Source organism: Cavia porcellus, unplaced genomic scaffold, assembly GCF_034190915.1.
Source record: "Cavia porcellus strain 051 isolate PalLab524CR breed Dunkin Hartley unplaced genomic scaffold, mCavPor4.1 scaffold_17, whole genome shotgun sequence".
Taxonomy (NCBI): domain Eukaryota; kingdom Metazoa; phylum Chordata; class Mammalia; order Rodentia; family Caviidae; genus Cavia; species Cavia porcellus.
In genome coordinates, this window is record NW_026947500.1 from 15,681,908 (window position 1) to 15,696,709 (window position 14,802).

General features: G+C 48.3%; 1 long non-coding RNA gene across 1 annotated transcript; it reads right to left on the minus strand.

Moving 5' to 3' along the window:
- Window positions 1-10,842: 10,842 nt before the first annotated feature.
- Window positions 10,843-14,503, minus strand: LOC134470848 (uncharacterized). Its single transcript, XR_010040028.1, has 2 exons — window positions 13,008-14,503; window positions 10,843-12,040 (listed from the first exon to the last, which is right to left on the minus strand). It is a non-coding gene; the product is annotated as an uncharacterized LOC134470848 (long non-coding RNA).
- Between the last annotated feature and the right edge of the window lie 299 nt (window positions 14,504-14,802).

The following is a 14,802-nucleotide window of genomic DNA, read 5'->3' on the forward strand; positions in this document are numbered from 1 at the left end:
TCATACAGATGTGCAGATGGCATTTTATTGTTTTACGTTTTAGAAGAGACCCACTGGGGCAGGGAGGCAGAATACACATTCAGGGCGTTGGAGGATGTGTCCTAGAACCTGGGTGTTCACCTTGGATAAAAGTCCTGGGAAACGTGGCTGCTCCTGGTGGAACTGCAGCCCGAATCTGGACTCCCAGAAGCTCCCACGGGGCAGGAGAAAGCCACAATCCAGCCCTTCCTTGCCACTCTGCGGCACGCCCAGAGCTGTGACTAAAATCAGTGGCTCAGGTTTCTCTAGAGTTCCCAGGTCTTGGGGCTCTACTCTGGGATGCTGGCACATGAAGTGGCTGTCTGGGGCTGTCTGCAGAGGTGGGTTTTGGGAACAGGGCTCCTGTACAATGGCATGGCTGACTGATGGCCTTCTCCACAGCGCCAGTACATGGTGGGCTAGGCCCAGAGGCAATGGAAGGTGTCGCTGTCTGAGCTGGCTGGCTGACCTGTCCCTCGGGATACCCACAGTTTAAGTAGCATTAGTTTCTTCAGTGTGTTTCTTAACCCTGGATGCTGCATTTATAGTGCAGATTTGGTGGGCCGGCATGATGGATCGCCCTGGAAAACCCATTTGCTCATCTTCCTGCTGGGTTTCCAAGTCTAAGTGGCCACCTCCCTCATCAGCCAGGAGGTAGTGGAGGCCAGTCCCAGGGTCAGCCTGGCCTGCAGGAGAGGGGTTGTTCCTTGGCTGGGCCTTGTGCTGCTCTTGAGCTGGTGCCGAGGCCTCTGAAGCAGTGAAAAGGCTGGCATGTCTCACATTCTCTGTACCCAGACCTTCAGAAAGAAGCGGTGTGAAATCACCACGGCATCAAGCCGCAGCTCAGGACTGCATACTTCTGGTGATGTTCAGAGGGAAAGGCTACAGAGAATGTGAGAATGAGTGAGGGCACTCCTGACCTTTTTGGAGCAGGTTTGAGTCACTTTCACTTTCAGCCTCTGGGCCCTGAGCTGAATGCAGCTTTTGTGCTGTGCACAGAAAGTGCAGCCTTTGGCAAGTGAGAGAAGTCCCAGCCCCTAAGATAAGAGTCTCTCTTGCACTGAGTCACGTTTCTTTTGAGTTGCTGATTAACACTTTTCTGAAACTTTTTATGAAGTCTATCACTTGCTTTCGAGTGACCCTAACTTGAGAGCTTTAAAAATGTAAGCACAAGATACATGTGATATGCCCAAGTAATGGGAAATAGCAGCGGCCTTTGGCCTGGCAGGAAGTATTCAGCTTACTGGAGAGGTATGATTAATCTTGGTGGCAGTTAGTGGCTCCGGGAAAGAATGGTTTGTTCAACACCAATGCGGGCACACAGAGACCACTGCAAAGTTAGGTTCTTTCCTCTAGTGTTCGTATCACTGTGAGGTGTGAGATATCCGCTTTCCCGAGAAGACTGGGTGCTTAGCCTGGCTGGGTTCCTCTGAGACCGGTTAGGCATGGGATTGCCCAGGAATCTGTGTCAGCCCAGGCTCAGGAAGGATCCGGAAACTCTAAGCCTCAAGCCCATGAAGTTAGCATGACTTGCAGTTTACACACCCACATACGCTTCATGCGTGTTAAGAAACATTTGCATGTGTAGATCAGAAGAGGTACATTGAATTCCCTAGAGAGGCTCCACAGACTTTGCATGTTACTTTATGACCATCTCCTTCAGGGACAAATTCCTCATCGAAAGCAGGACAGAGGTACCAAGGAGAGCCAGGTGTCAGCCCTGGCTCTTCTGCAGGTGCGGGATAGAAGCCACATGTGTAAAGCTCATCTCGACGTGTGTGTCCATTCAGACAGGGGCAGGAGTCTCCAACCCTCAGCCCTGGGCTGGGCATCCTTATCTTTTGCGCCTGGACTTCTGAACAGCGCTCTGGGCTTGCAACCTTGAAGACGAGAGTTGAGAAAAGCCCACTGGCTGCTCTTCCCCTCCTGTCCTCTGCTCTCTTCTTTCCTACCATAGACGTAATTCATATAACATCAGAGTCTCTCTCTCTCTCATGTGTAACTCAGTGTGTTTTCAGCATATGCCCGGGGAGCTGTGGCTGCCATCTGTCCCGTAATCTTGCCGTTAGCAGTGGCTCTGGTTGCCCTGCCCCATTCCTGTGCATGCATTTCATACAAAGGAAGCTGTGCCCTGTATAGCCCTTCGTGTGTCAGATCTTTAAACTGAACAGAGTATTTCCAAGTTTATCAGTGGTGCAGCGTATAGCAATGGTTTTTTACGGCTGGAAATATTTTATAGTGTGTACAAACCACATTTATTCACTCGCAACTGACAAATATTTGGGTTGTTCACATTTATTGGCTGTTACAAATAATGCCATAAACGTGTGTGAGCACACAGTCAATACCCTATCTTTTCTGGGATATGTTTGAAAGTGGAATTACTGGAACGTGTGACGACTCTGTGTTTAACTTCTTGACGAGACCAGCCATCTGCTGCTCTTTACAATCCCCTGTGACGCTGGAGAGTTTGCTTCTTCCCATGTTCGCCAGCGCTCGTCACTGACTTACACTTCCCACGCAGCAATCCTGGAGCGGGCGTGGCAGAATCAGGCCGTGCTTTTGCTTTGCTGTTAGTTCCCTGGTGACCTGTGACATGGAACAGATGTGCAGACGCCTGTGGGCCATTTGCATATCCTCGTTGGATGAGTATCTATTCAAGCACTTTGCCTATTTTTAATTGTGTTGTTCTATTACTGTTTAATATTCTTAATGTAGTCCAGATGTAGTCTCTTATCAGACACAGGATTTACAAATCTTTTTCTCACATTCTAAACTATCTTTTCGTGTTCTTGGCCATGACCCTTGAAGCCCAGATTGGTCTCAAACTCTCGGCGGTCTTCCTGCCTCTTGTTGCCTGAGTGTTGGGATTACAGGCGTGTGCCACCATACCCAGTCTTACTCTTTTTTGATGGGAGTGTAAAGAGAATAGTTTTCTTAATTTTATTTTTGAATTGTTTCATTGCTAGTTTATGAACTTAATTTGATTTTTATGTCTTGATATCTAGTAGAACTAGAATGCCTTTACTCTGAACTTACTAGTTCTAAGTGTCTTTTTAAGTAGATTTCTTAAGACTTTCTATATCCTATTTTCTATATCCTTTCAGTATCATGTCATTTACAAAGGGAGTTTTACTTCTTTCTTTCCAACTTGCGTGCCTTTTATGTCTTTTCCTTGTGTTGTTTTGCTGGCAGAAGCCCTCAGGACAATGGTGAATAGAAGTGGCAAGACTGGACATTTCATTTTATTCCTTGTTTTAAGGGGAAAGCTTTTGGTCTCATAATCATGAATGATGTTAGTTATAGGTTTTTTTGTAGGTGCTGTTTATCAGGTTTTTAAAAAGGTCCTCTTCCTAGCTTATTGAACGAGTTTTTTTTTAAATCACAAATGAGTGTTGGATTTTGCAAAAAAATACCTTTTCTGCCTCTGAGATGATAGTGTGGTACTTGTTTTATACAGCTATTACACTAATATGGCTGTTACACTGATTGACTTGCAGGTACTGGACCAGCTCCGGCCCGCACTCCTGGAGTAAATCTCTTGATTGTGGTGTGTATGCTTTGGTTTGATGTGGTTGCTGCTGTGTTGTGCAGAGTTTTGGAGTCTGTACTTGTAAGGAATTTTAGTCTGTAGTTTTCTTGTGATGTCTTTGAATGATTAGGGTATTGGTAATACTGGCCTCTTAGACTGATTTAGGGAGTGTTCCCTCATCTATTTCTAGAACCATCTGGAGAGGATTCTGCTAATTGTGCTTTAAGCATTTGGATGAAAAGCCCTCTGGAAACCATCTGGACCTGTTCCTGTCTGTGCTGGAATTGCTTTGGTTACTCTCTCAGCTTCTCATTACAGCTCTACGCAGAATTTTTATTCCTTTTTGAATCAGCTTCACTAGTTCATTTACTTCTTAGGAATTTTCTCATTCGATCTAAGTCAGTGATGGCAAACTTTTTAGGGACTGAGTGCTCAAACTGCATCCCAAAGCCCACTTCTTCATTGCAAAGCATCGCCACTGCAGTGAAACCTGAGTGCCTGGCGAAGGACGACCCTGGGGGACGCGGCTGTCATATGACGGGCTCTGTGTGCCTGATGCGGCATGCACGCCCTAGGTTCCTCACCACTGAGCTCTGTTATTCCGTTGTTCACCTAGAATTCTACATGGTTTCCTTTTTATATTTTTACACAAACCCATTTTACACATTTTTTCCCAGTACTGGGATTCAGAATCACAAGCTTGCACTTGCCAGGCAGGTGCTGTATTGCTGAGTTCTGTCCCCGGCCCCATTTTACACACGCACAATGTTAAAGTTTCAGCCCTTTTTCCCTCTCATTTGGTCTAGTTGGGTTTATACATTTTATTAACCTTTTTTAGAACTAACTTTTTATTTCATTAATTTTCCTTTTTACCTTATACTTTATTTCACTTATTTCCACCATAGTGTCTATTATAAGCTTACTTGTGTTTGCATGTGGCTATTTGTTTTATTTCTCTGAGTTTATAATGTGATATGTTAAGTTCCTGCCGTGTGACCTCTCTTCCTTGAAGTGCCGGCTTCCGCGGCTGCTCTTTTCCTCTAGTGCTTCAGCGGCATCTCAAGCCTTTTAGTCTGTTGTTTTGTGGCAAAGAGTTCACATCACCAGCTGAGCTGCTGCCTTGGGAAAGACGAATGTCAGGCTGTGTCATGGCTGGCATTTGTGAAGCATGGATTTGGGAGGCTCGTACTATTCCCATTCCAACGAGAGTTACCTTGAACTGTTTGTGTAAATGACACAGTTTATGCTGAATATCTGCTTTCCTCTCGGAAATATGGAGCATGGGTATTTGCCTGGCGAAAACACTGTGCAGCCAGCCCCCAGCGGACACCCTAGAATCTCGGTCTCTAATGAGACGTGGGTGACACCTCACTCAGTTCTTAAGTTCATGGCTTGGGGAACAAATGCATCCTGCGTGGCCCCACCAGGAGGGGTTCCTGGAGGGTTCTTCACTCTACACTGTTCCCCTTCACTGTGTGTACTTGGCATCCTGTGACTGTGATGTCAGAGCCGTGCATGTGATCATGTGCTGGTGTGGATTAACTAATGGGCAGTTCGTGAACCAGATCAGCATGGTTCTGTGTGGAGGGCCACCGGAGGATCCTTGCCAACAACATAAGAACAGAACTGGAGGGGAGGATGGTGAGCGCTTAGTTCTCCTGGAGAAGGTGTCACATGGCTGTCCTGCTGTGAACTCAGCTGTTCTCACCAGAGGAGCTCGGGTCCTCACTCTTGCTGGCTGCAGTTCTCTTTGGGGGAGCCCTGGTCCTTACCTTGAGCATCACTTCCTGGCTCCAGTGCAGATTCTCAGCCTGCTGGCACAGACCCTTCACCCTGCTGGCATAGACTTTCTAGCTTCCACCACTGACCTTTGGGCCTTCCAGGGCAGATCCTTGATACAGACTTGCTTGAGACATTATTGTGGGCTCTAGGGCTCCAGCTGGACTCGTAGAGGACACTGGCATGGGATCCAGGCCCTCAGAGGACTGTTTGAGTCTCTAGTGCATGGGCAGATTTCCTGCAGTCTCCTGCATGTGACTCTGGGTGAATATTATAAAATAATCCCATAAAGTATGTGTCCTGTGTTAATCTCTTCCCCTATAAACCCTGACTACAACATGTTCTGAGGCCTGTGAGTCCCCCTACAGAATCACCAGATTCACAGTGGTCCTGGGGACCTCTAACACTTGGGCTTTTTGTTTTGTTTTGTTTTGTTTTTTGGCGGTTTTTTTTTTCAGGGGAGGTACCAGGAATCAAACTCTGGGGCCTTTGTTCTCCTCAAAGTATTTTAATTTTCCTTGTGACTTTTTCTTCAACTCATTGTTTTTGTTGGTTTTTATTTTTAGGATTATATTTTTTTTTAGTCATATACTTACGAATTTCCAAATTTCCTTTTTTACTGATTTAAATTTGAATTCTGTTGCATGTGGTGAGGATATTCAAAATTAATTCAGTCTTTTAAATTTTATTAATATTTGTTTTATGACTTAATCCTGGTCTCTCAGAGAAGGTTCTGGAAGGATTTGTATAGTCTACTGTTGTTGGTTAAAGTGTTGAGTACATGTTTGTCAAGTCCAGTTGGCTTATAGTCATACTCAGTCTTTATTTCCTTTTTGATCTTCTCCATCCACTTTTGAAAGTGAAATGTTGAAGTCTGCAACTAGTATTGTATCATTTATTATTAAGTAATTAATCATTAATTATTTCTCCTTTTAATTCTGTCAGATTTCTGCTTTCTCCATTTTAGGGCTTTGCTCTTAAATGCATATATGTTTATATGTTAAGGCTTTTGGTGGATTAACTCTTTTGTCATTATGGAACGTGCTTCTTTTATTGTCAGGTTTATTTTTTCTAAATATTAGGAAATCCATACTGGTTACTTTTTGCAGAGCACTTTTTTCCTGTATTATTTCAATTTAATTGTGCCTATATCCTTGAGAGTACCTCCTGCAGACAGGCTAATGCTCTGCCTTTGGACTGGGTGTGGAATCACTCACCTTTAAGGTAATCATTGGAGGGTCGGATTCTCGTCTGCTGGTTTGCTGTGCATTATCTTCATATTCTGACCTTCTTTGCTCTTTCGCATTACTGTCTTCTTAGTATTTTCTGGTGTACTGTTTAATATTTTTGTCATATCATTTGTTATATAGTACTTGGTTTCTTGACTTGTAAAATCCGTTTTTTATTAATGCCAAGTTAGCTTCCACAGAGTGCAGCATTATGGCTCTCATGTAACTTTGTTCCTCCTCCCATAGAAATTACATCTTTATGTACCACAGTGCTTTGTAATTATCCCTTTATGAAGAAAGGAAGTTGCAAATGAAATCTGTGCTCACCTTGTCTGTGTATTAGCTACCTTTCTCGGCGCTTTTTATTTGATGTGAATTTGAGTTCTTCCCTAGTGTCTTTTTATTCTAACCTGAAGGACTCCCTGAATATTTCTTAGGGCAGGTCCCCTAGAGACAAATGCCCAGTTCTGTGTCTTGGAGTCTGAATTTTCCCTTCCTTCTTGAAGGGTCATTGTCTAGAGAGCGGATGGTTGGTTGACAGTCTGTTCCCACTAGCAGTTTATATAAATCATGCTGCAGCCTTTTGGTCTGAGTAGCTTCTGAGGAGAACTGGTTCCCACTCTTACTAAGAATCCCTCGTACATAATCTGGCTGCTTCCAAGACCCTCTGTTTGTCTTCTGATGATTTGCAATGCGTCCAAGCGAGCTGCTCTGTGAGTTTGTCCTTTTCATTGAGCTTCTCCGCTCTGGCAGCTCATGTCTTTTGTCCAGTTTGGAAACGTTTGGGCTGCTGTCTTTTCAGACGACCTCTCTGCTCCCTCTCACTCTCCCCTACAGACTTTTGTTCTGCGGGTGTTGGTTATTTAAGGTCCCACAGGTCCCTGAGACCCTTCGTTTCCCTTTGATCTTTCTTTTCTCTACTCTTCACATTTGATCATTTCTAATGATACCTCTTCAAGTTTATTATTTTCTCTGCCATTTTTAATCTGCTTTTTGAGATAATGTAGTGCATTTTTCATTACAGTTATGTTTTCCATTTTAGAATTATTCTTTGGTTCTTTTATGTTTTCTCCCCAATTTCTTTAAATTGCTATTTATTTAATCAGGTATCACTCTTATACTTCTCTTCAATTCTTTTAACATTTTGAATAATTAATCTAAAATATTTTCTAGTAATGTCAACATCTGGACATTCTCAGTAGTTTCAGTTGTGTTTCTTCTTTTTGTGTGAGTCAAACTTTTTGTTTCTTTGCATGTCTAGTAATGTTTTGTTACATAATGGACCTTTAAAATAATAGGTAACATAATATAAAAATTATAAAATAAAATATAATACAGCAACTCTAGAAATTAAGCCCTTCTTCTTTCAACCCAGGACTGTAGTTGCTGTTTGTTGTTGCTGGTATTTGTTTCTTTATTCAGTTTCCTAATTCTTTGTTGAGTTTGGCCACCTACATCTGTTTGTTTAACACGGTGGTCAGCTTGGGTACAAACTGTGTTCTCCTTGGAGCAGGAAGGCTCTGGCCCTTGCTGAGGGGCCTGTGTACATCTTGAGGATGCTGTCAGAGGCTTGACAGGCAGATGACAGCGCCACCATAGCCTTCTCTGGCTCCTATGCAGATCCTCAAGGTCAGTAGAGGTGAAAGCTGGAGCTTCCTGAGGCCTTTTCTGAGCCTGCATGTGGCACCAAGCATGTGCTAGTGGCTTCTGATGCCTGGCACGTGATGCCCTTAGACTTTCTCGCCTCAGACAGTGGGGCAGATCCCTGTAAGCCCCCGGCTGGTGGTGTGCTGCTAGTGCACTGTGACCAAGACTCGTGGTCACAGTGACTGTGCAAGTGCTCGTCTCCAAGGTCTGTGCGGCACTGGGAGGGGCAGTGCGCCAGGGCGAAATAAAATGCCACAGTGCTTTGTGTTCTATTGTGTTCCCACCACTTTCTTGAATACACGCTTCTTGGATATGACAAGCTTTGGGCTAATTTCCAGGGTCCTGAGAAAGCTTTGACAATTTTGCAGTGTCCTCATCACTTACATGGAGAAGCATAATTTTGGAGATTTTCACTGTGCTGTGTCCACTCACATCACTTCCCATCCCAGCCTGACTCCAGTCAGTAAACGCCATGCGCAAGCTGGCTTCCTCACTTCTGCCAAGTCACAGCTGGGATTCACACAGTGATTACTGATAGGATTTTCAGCACAAGGAAAGAGAAAAAGAATATAAAGGACAGTAGCCTTTATTTAAGGATGAGGAGAAGCACCCCATGACCAAGGACAGCCGGGGCTCTTCTGATCAGGATGTGGGGTATGAGGACATATATAACCTCTGATCCGGGTTTGCACTTAGGGCAGGCATTGGTGACACGTGAGCAGCTGATTGGGACCTTTTTTTGTGCCACTGTAGAAGAAAAAGGAAGTTGTCATAGGGAAAGAGGGAAATGACCTCAAGGTGAACGTCCCTTGGTCCCGCCTTCCACTGCCATAATATCCTATCTAGGGCAAAATCCTTTCAATTATCACAGCCTCAAGTATGTTATATGCTTATTTCCCAGTAGAATGCTGAGGTGCAGTCACAGCGTGCACTGTCTTACAAATGTCTGCTCTGGGGACGGCTCAGGAGCTGAGGCGCGCAGCTCTCACAGAGCTCCCTGGCTGTCTGGGGTTGGATGGTCTGGGAGGGCTGCAGCCATAAAGAGGGGCAAATCAGCTAATGAGCGTGGCATTCAGAGGCTAATCACTGTTGTGCCCACATTTATTAGTGCTTTGTGTCTTAGAAAAGCCTTTCCTGCCAGGCTGTTGAACTAGGGCTTCACTGCTGCACTTTACATGTGATGACACTGGTCATTAATTTGAACTTGTCAGACTTGGACAGGAATTCAAATACAGTAAACGTTTGCTGCTTATGGGATCCAAGAGACCTTTTCTCAAAAAAAAAAAAAAAAGGCAAAATAAGGTGAAAGTTATTACTTCATTATTCCTAATGTGTCTTCAGGAATTTCTACCTGGCTACTGAAATGTCCTGTTGCCTCTTGGCTCGCCTGGGAGCAATTGCAGGCCAGGGTGTGACTGAAAAGAGCCCCTGCACCCGGCCACTCTGGAGGCAGAGGACCACAGTGAGTCACCTGCCACTCCCAGCTGGTAAACACTGTGCCCATTGTTACCCAGGCTAATTACCAGTCTCTCAAAGAGAGCAAGAGTTGGTGTTGCTGCTGCAAAAACAGTTTATGCTCCACAAGCTCCTCGTTCATGTAATGATTGCAGCATATTTGTCTTAAGTGTTTCGCAAGTGTTCTCTTTAGAGAACGCTGCTGAGATTAAGTTTCTCACTAACATTTATTGCTCAAGGACATCAAACATGATGGATCGAGATTTCTGTGCTTGTCTTCAGCTTCCAGTATCTTTAACCTCTTGCTCTTCTTACTTACACAACAGTCTTCCTGTGAGACGGTGTCTGTTGTTTCTAACACAAATGCCAGAAACCACTGGAGCACCATTTTCGTTTCAGCGCTAAAGGTGTTTTTGTAATGGTGAGGAGGAAGACATGGAGCAGCCACAGCAATGCCAGAAAACAGGGACGGCACCGAGCCTTCCTCCGGGAGCTCTGAGGGAGCTGAGCCTCCTGTTTGTCCTGATCTTCCAGCCTGATGACTGGCAGCGGGCCAGTGCTGGCAAGCAGCGGGCATCACATGGCTCCGGCTCTGCTTTGCAAAAGGTCAGTGGGAAGCACAAGCCCTGGCCCACGCTAAGCGCTGTGTACTCTGATCCTACAACACGTGCTTCAGGACGCATTACGCAATGCTGCCCCCTGATTAATGACTGCTTGCACAAGAAGTTTCTCATTACCCGGCTGCAGGCATCCTGGAAATGATTAACACTGTGACATAATCCTGCCTGTGCAAAGGTAGAGAGCCAAGCGCGACCTCGGAATAAAGTGCTTTGGAAATAATTCAGTGTGCTTTTGGCTTCTTAACATGATGAACTGTTTTGAGGCAACGGGGTGAAACAGAGAAGCCTGCCGGGATTACGTTTTTAGCAACGGGATTTTCCTATGAGATTGGCTGCTGTGGAAGCACTCTTCTGTGCACTCAAGTTACCTTTCATATGTGGTGAGGGCTCGGTGTGTTTTACAGTACCCTTCTGATAAGGCTGTCATTCCCACACAGTGGAAAGTCACGTGGCAACCAAGAGCGCCTGGGTAAGAGAGTGCCTGAAGATGACGTCTCACCTGCGCAGTACAGTCTTCTGTCGATGTCGCTCCCGGCCGGCAGGAAAGACACACGACAAAGTCTGGCAGTGTGCAATCTTGCCTTTATTTATCTCCGCGTGGGCCCCGCGAGGCCTCCTCTCTGCCACCAGCCCTTTCTCGCCGGTGGACTTTCTCTATCTCTCTCTGTGCTTCCTCTGTGCTTCTCTCTCGTGGCGGGAGAGGCATTTACTTTTATAGGGTAACAGTGGCCAATCAGTTCAAAGCGCCCGATGCGGGCTGATTGGCTAACATCAGTTGTTGCTAGGCAGACTATCTTACAGAGCGGGTTGTTTAAGTCGCCAGCGCAATCAGGGGGCAGGAAGCAGGCGCCAACTTGACTCACTCGATGGGAGGGGCAATCTAGCTCAGGCTCCGCTCCCACCCACAGGCCCTACGTCCGCCAAGTAAGGCGACCGGTGTCGGCGGCTCCCAACTTCTCCCCCTATTTTATTTACTTTGAATGAATGTATGCATCGCAGCCCGCCCTGGATCGAGTGCAGAGGCTTATGCCCTGTGTTGAGGCCCACCGTAGGCCCTTGGCTTGGACCCTGGTCGGCCGCCCCCGGGTCTGCCAAGGCCTTGAGACCCTCGTCCTTTTTCCAGGGCCAGGAGTGAACTGGACGGAACCTGGATGCACATAGGCATGCACTCATGCCCCTCCGTGTGATCCCCTCGGAGAGGCATCTAGATCTGGGCAGATTCTAGTAATCCAGCGGCTTTCGTGCGCCATGGGGTAGGGGCCTGGCTTAGGTCGAGTCATGCTGGGGAGGCACGCTCTTACCCGTCATTGACTCACCTACCCTGCTGTGTGGTGTCATTAGGGAAGGAGTGCGGAAGACCCGCCACATCTAGACCCGGTCGTAGGCCAGTGGAGCGAGCCATGCGTAAGCCTGGGGGTCATTGTGCCCATCACGGGCTGCTGCCAGGGCCGCATGGGCAACCAGGCGTACTTGACGCCGGGCCGCCGCAAGGCGCCCATTAATAAATGATGTAACCCATCGGAGCAAGCATGGTCCTACAAGTAAGAGCAGAAGCAAGGAGCACAGGGGACCTAACAATGGTAAAACATAGGGGAGCAAGCCATTCCAGGCTCCCCAAAAAGGGATTGTCCTGCAGTTCTTTTAGGGCTCATCTTGTTGTTGGGTCTGCGGTTGGCCTCTGGTGGAACAGGCCTGATCTTCAGTCGAGGGACTTGTCGCGTCAACCTCTCTGGGACCCACAGTGGTTTTCGTCCCGGTTCCTGTGGAAAAACACAAACCGCGCCTCGGTTCCAGCTAACCACCGGATCCGGGCCCATCCATTGTCATGCCATAGATAACCGCGCCTTTGGAGGCAGGCCTTGGCTTACTCCCCCTTTTTATTTTTTATTTTTTTTTTATTTTTGGTCTTTTTCGTTTTTTTTTTTTTTTTTTATCGGTACCAGGGATCGAACTCGCGATTGCCTGCTTACAAGGCAGGCGCTTATGCCGCTGAGCTAAATCCCCAGCCCCCGTTTCCTCGACCGGCATTTTTCTCAGCCTGCTCGGCAGAGTAGCCGCCCATGAAAATACCGTCCGCCCCGCGGCGCAACGTCATAGGACGGAGGTCGCGACAGAGTGGAACGGGGCGTCACTTCCTGTGCCGGCTGAGAGAAGGGAGGGTTCCCTGTAGCGGCCTCTCAGCGGGGAGCCGCTTCTGGAGAAGAGCTCCAGGGCGGAGCGGATGGCTCTCTATCTCCTCCCCGCCAGAGAGCGCTCGGGGGCCCTTTCTCCTCTCTCTGCTTTTTTCGAGCGGCGCACGCACACAATTCGCGGCGCAACTCGGCATAGGAGTCAAGGCACGCATGTATCATTTCCCACAGGGGGCGAATAGCCGGCGAAATATCGCCTCCCAATTCCGCCGAGGCGAGGTCCCCGCCTAACTTCTCCCATGACGGCAGGTTTAAATGCCCTGTGGGTAAAAACCAGGGAGCCACCCTATCTATCTCTGCTATGAATAGTTTCAGTGTTTTTTGACCTACCCTGAGGTCTCTAGCTTTTAAAAGCTTCCTAAGGGCCTTTACCAAGGGCTGCGCCTCCGCGCTCGGTAAATTACCCATTCTCAACCTCTAAGGGCTGTAACTCACCGCGTGTGACTTAAAGAACTCGTCACCTACGCGTGAGCCTGAGGGGAGTCTAAAAGCCCTGTAGGTGCGCGCCACCCAAAGCCCAGGCTTATCCCCAACTCACCTGTCCGGCAGCACCACGCTGGAGCGTTGCACACCACCGCCGTGTCTCGGGGTTGATCAGTCCCCGTGCGGGTCACCAAATGTCGGGGTCGCTCCCGGCCGGCAGGAAAGACACACGACAAAGTCTGGCGGTGTGCAACCTTGCCTTTATTTATCTCCGCGTGGGCCCCGCGAGGCCTCCACTCTGCCACCAGCCCTTTCTCGCCGGTGGACTTTTTCTATCTCTCTCTGTGCTTTCTCTGTGCTTCCTGTCTCGTGGCGGGAGAGGCATTTACTTTTATAGGGTAACAGTGGCCAATCAGTTCAAAGCGCCCGATGCGGGCTGATTGGCTAACATCAGTTGTTGCTAGGCAGACTATCTTACAGAGCGGGTTGTTTAAGTCGCCAGCGCAATCAGGGGGCAGGAAGCAGGCACCAACTTGACTCACTCGATGGGAGGGGCAATCTAGCTCAGGCTCCGCTCCCACCCACAGGCCCTACGTCCGCCAAGTAAGGCGACCGGTGTCGGCGGCTCCCAACAGTCTTCTATGCTGAAGGCTTTGGACTCTGCTGCAAGTGGCAGGTCCCCAGCACATAAGCACAGGAGCATCGTCCTCGGGGACAGTGGACCCAGAGTCTCTGGGCTGCAAGGGCACCTCTATGTTCCATCACCGGCAGCCTGCTGCTCACTGTCCTCCAGGCCTGTCCCTGTGGAGCAGCTCCGCCCCTTGGCAACTTGCAGCCCTGTGTGCACCCCGGAGGGCGCACATGCAGCAGATGGGCGCACTCTGCGGCTTCCAGGAGGAGCTGACTGGGCTGCAGAGCAGCAGCAGGAGAGCAGCAACTCCATGCCTGCTAGGAGATTGAGGACCGATGCCCGTGTGCAGCTCTTCTGGTTCAGGGAACCCAGAGCTGACTCGAGATTCGGATGCATTTCTGTGTTCCTTAGTGAACTCAGCATGGCCAGAACCCCAGTGCATGGCTGATGACCCCAGAAAACCACCCAGCTCTTGGTGGTTTTATCCCCATTATCACTGACAGAGTCCCCTTGTCTGGCTCAGCCACACCACCCTTCCTGATGCCGGGGGCTGTGGTGTCCAGAGTGCCACTGTCATCATTTGAGCCACGCTATTTATCACTGTGTGTGCTTTCTCAGGAGAGGCCTCGGGCCCAGCTCTGCTTGTACTGGACTCTCACAGCTCTCAGAAAAGTGGAAGCCAAGTCTGTCTGATGCTCACGAAGCTCTTTTGCCTTTTTCTGCCGCAAGACGACCAGAATCCTAAATATGGATTCTGAAGAGGAGGACAAGAGGTGGTTTTCTCTCTTCTGAGCAATTGCATGACACAGAAGCTGTTTAAGATGGGGTCATCTGCAGAGGGGCCCTGTGTTTCTGTGAGGAGGAAGATGAAGCGGAGGGGGGAAGACACAGGAATTTACTCACCTGCACTGTTTTTGAGCCCTCCGCCGCCCTCCTTCCTTCCTCAGAGCAGACCTTTACAGTGACCTTGTTTCTCAGAGCTTCCGATGCTCCGCTAGTGGCCACCCTAGACAGGGCTACGAAGGGCTGGGCATGATGCCATGTGGCATTCGGGCAACACCCTGTCCGAGGCCCTTGCTTTCTGCCTCCCCCGGCACCTTTGCGCATGTTGAGCTCCAGTGCTCGGCTGAGCCTGGGGGAGCACGGCCTCTTGCACCGGGCTCCACTGAAAGCCCGAGATGGGTAAAATGTGGACTTGTGGGCCATCCTGGGGACCCAGTTCCACCCCAGCAGCTGGCGCAGGCACAGAGCAGGAGCAGCTGGTCCTCCACAGCCACGC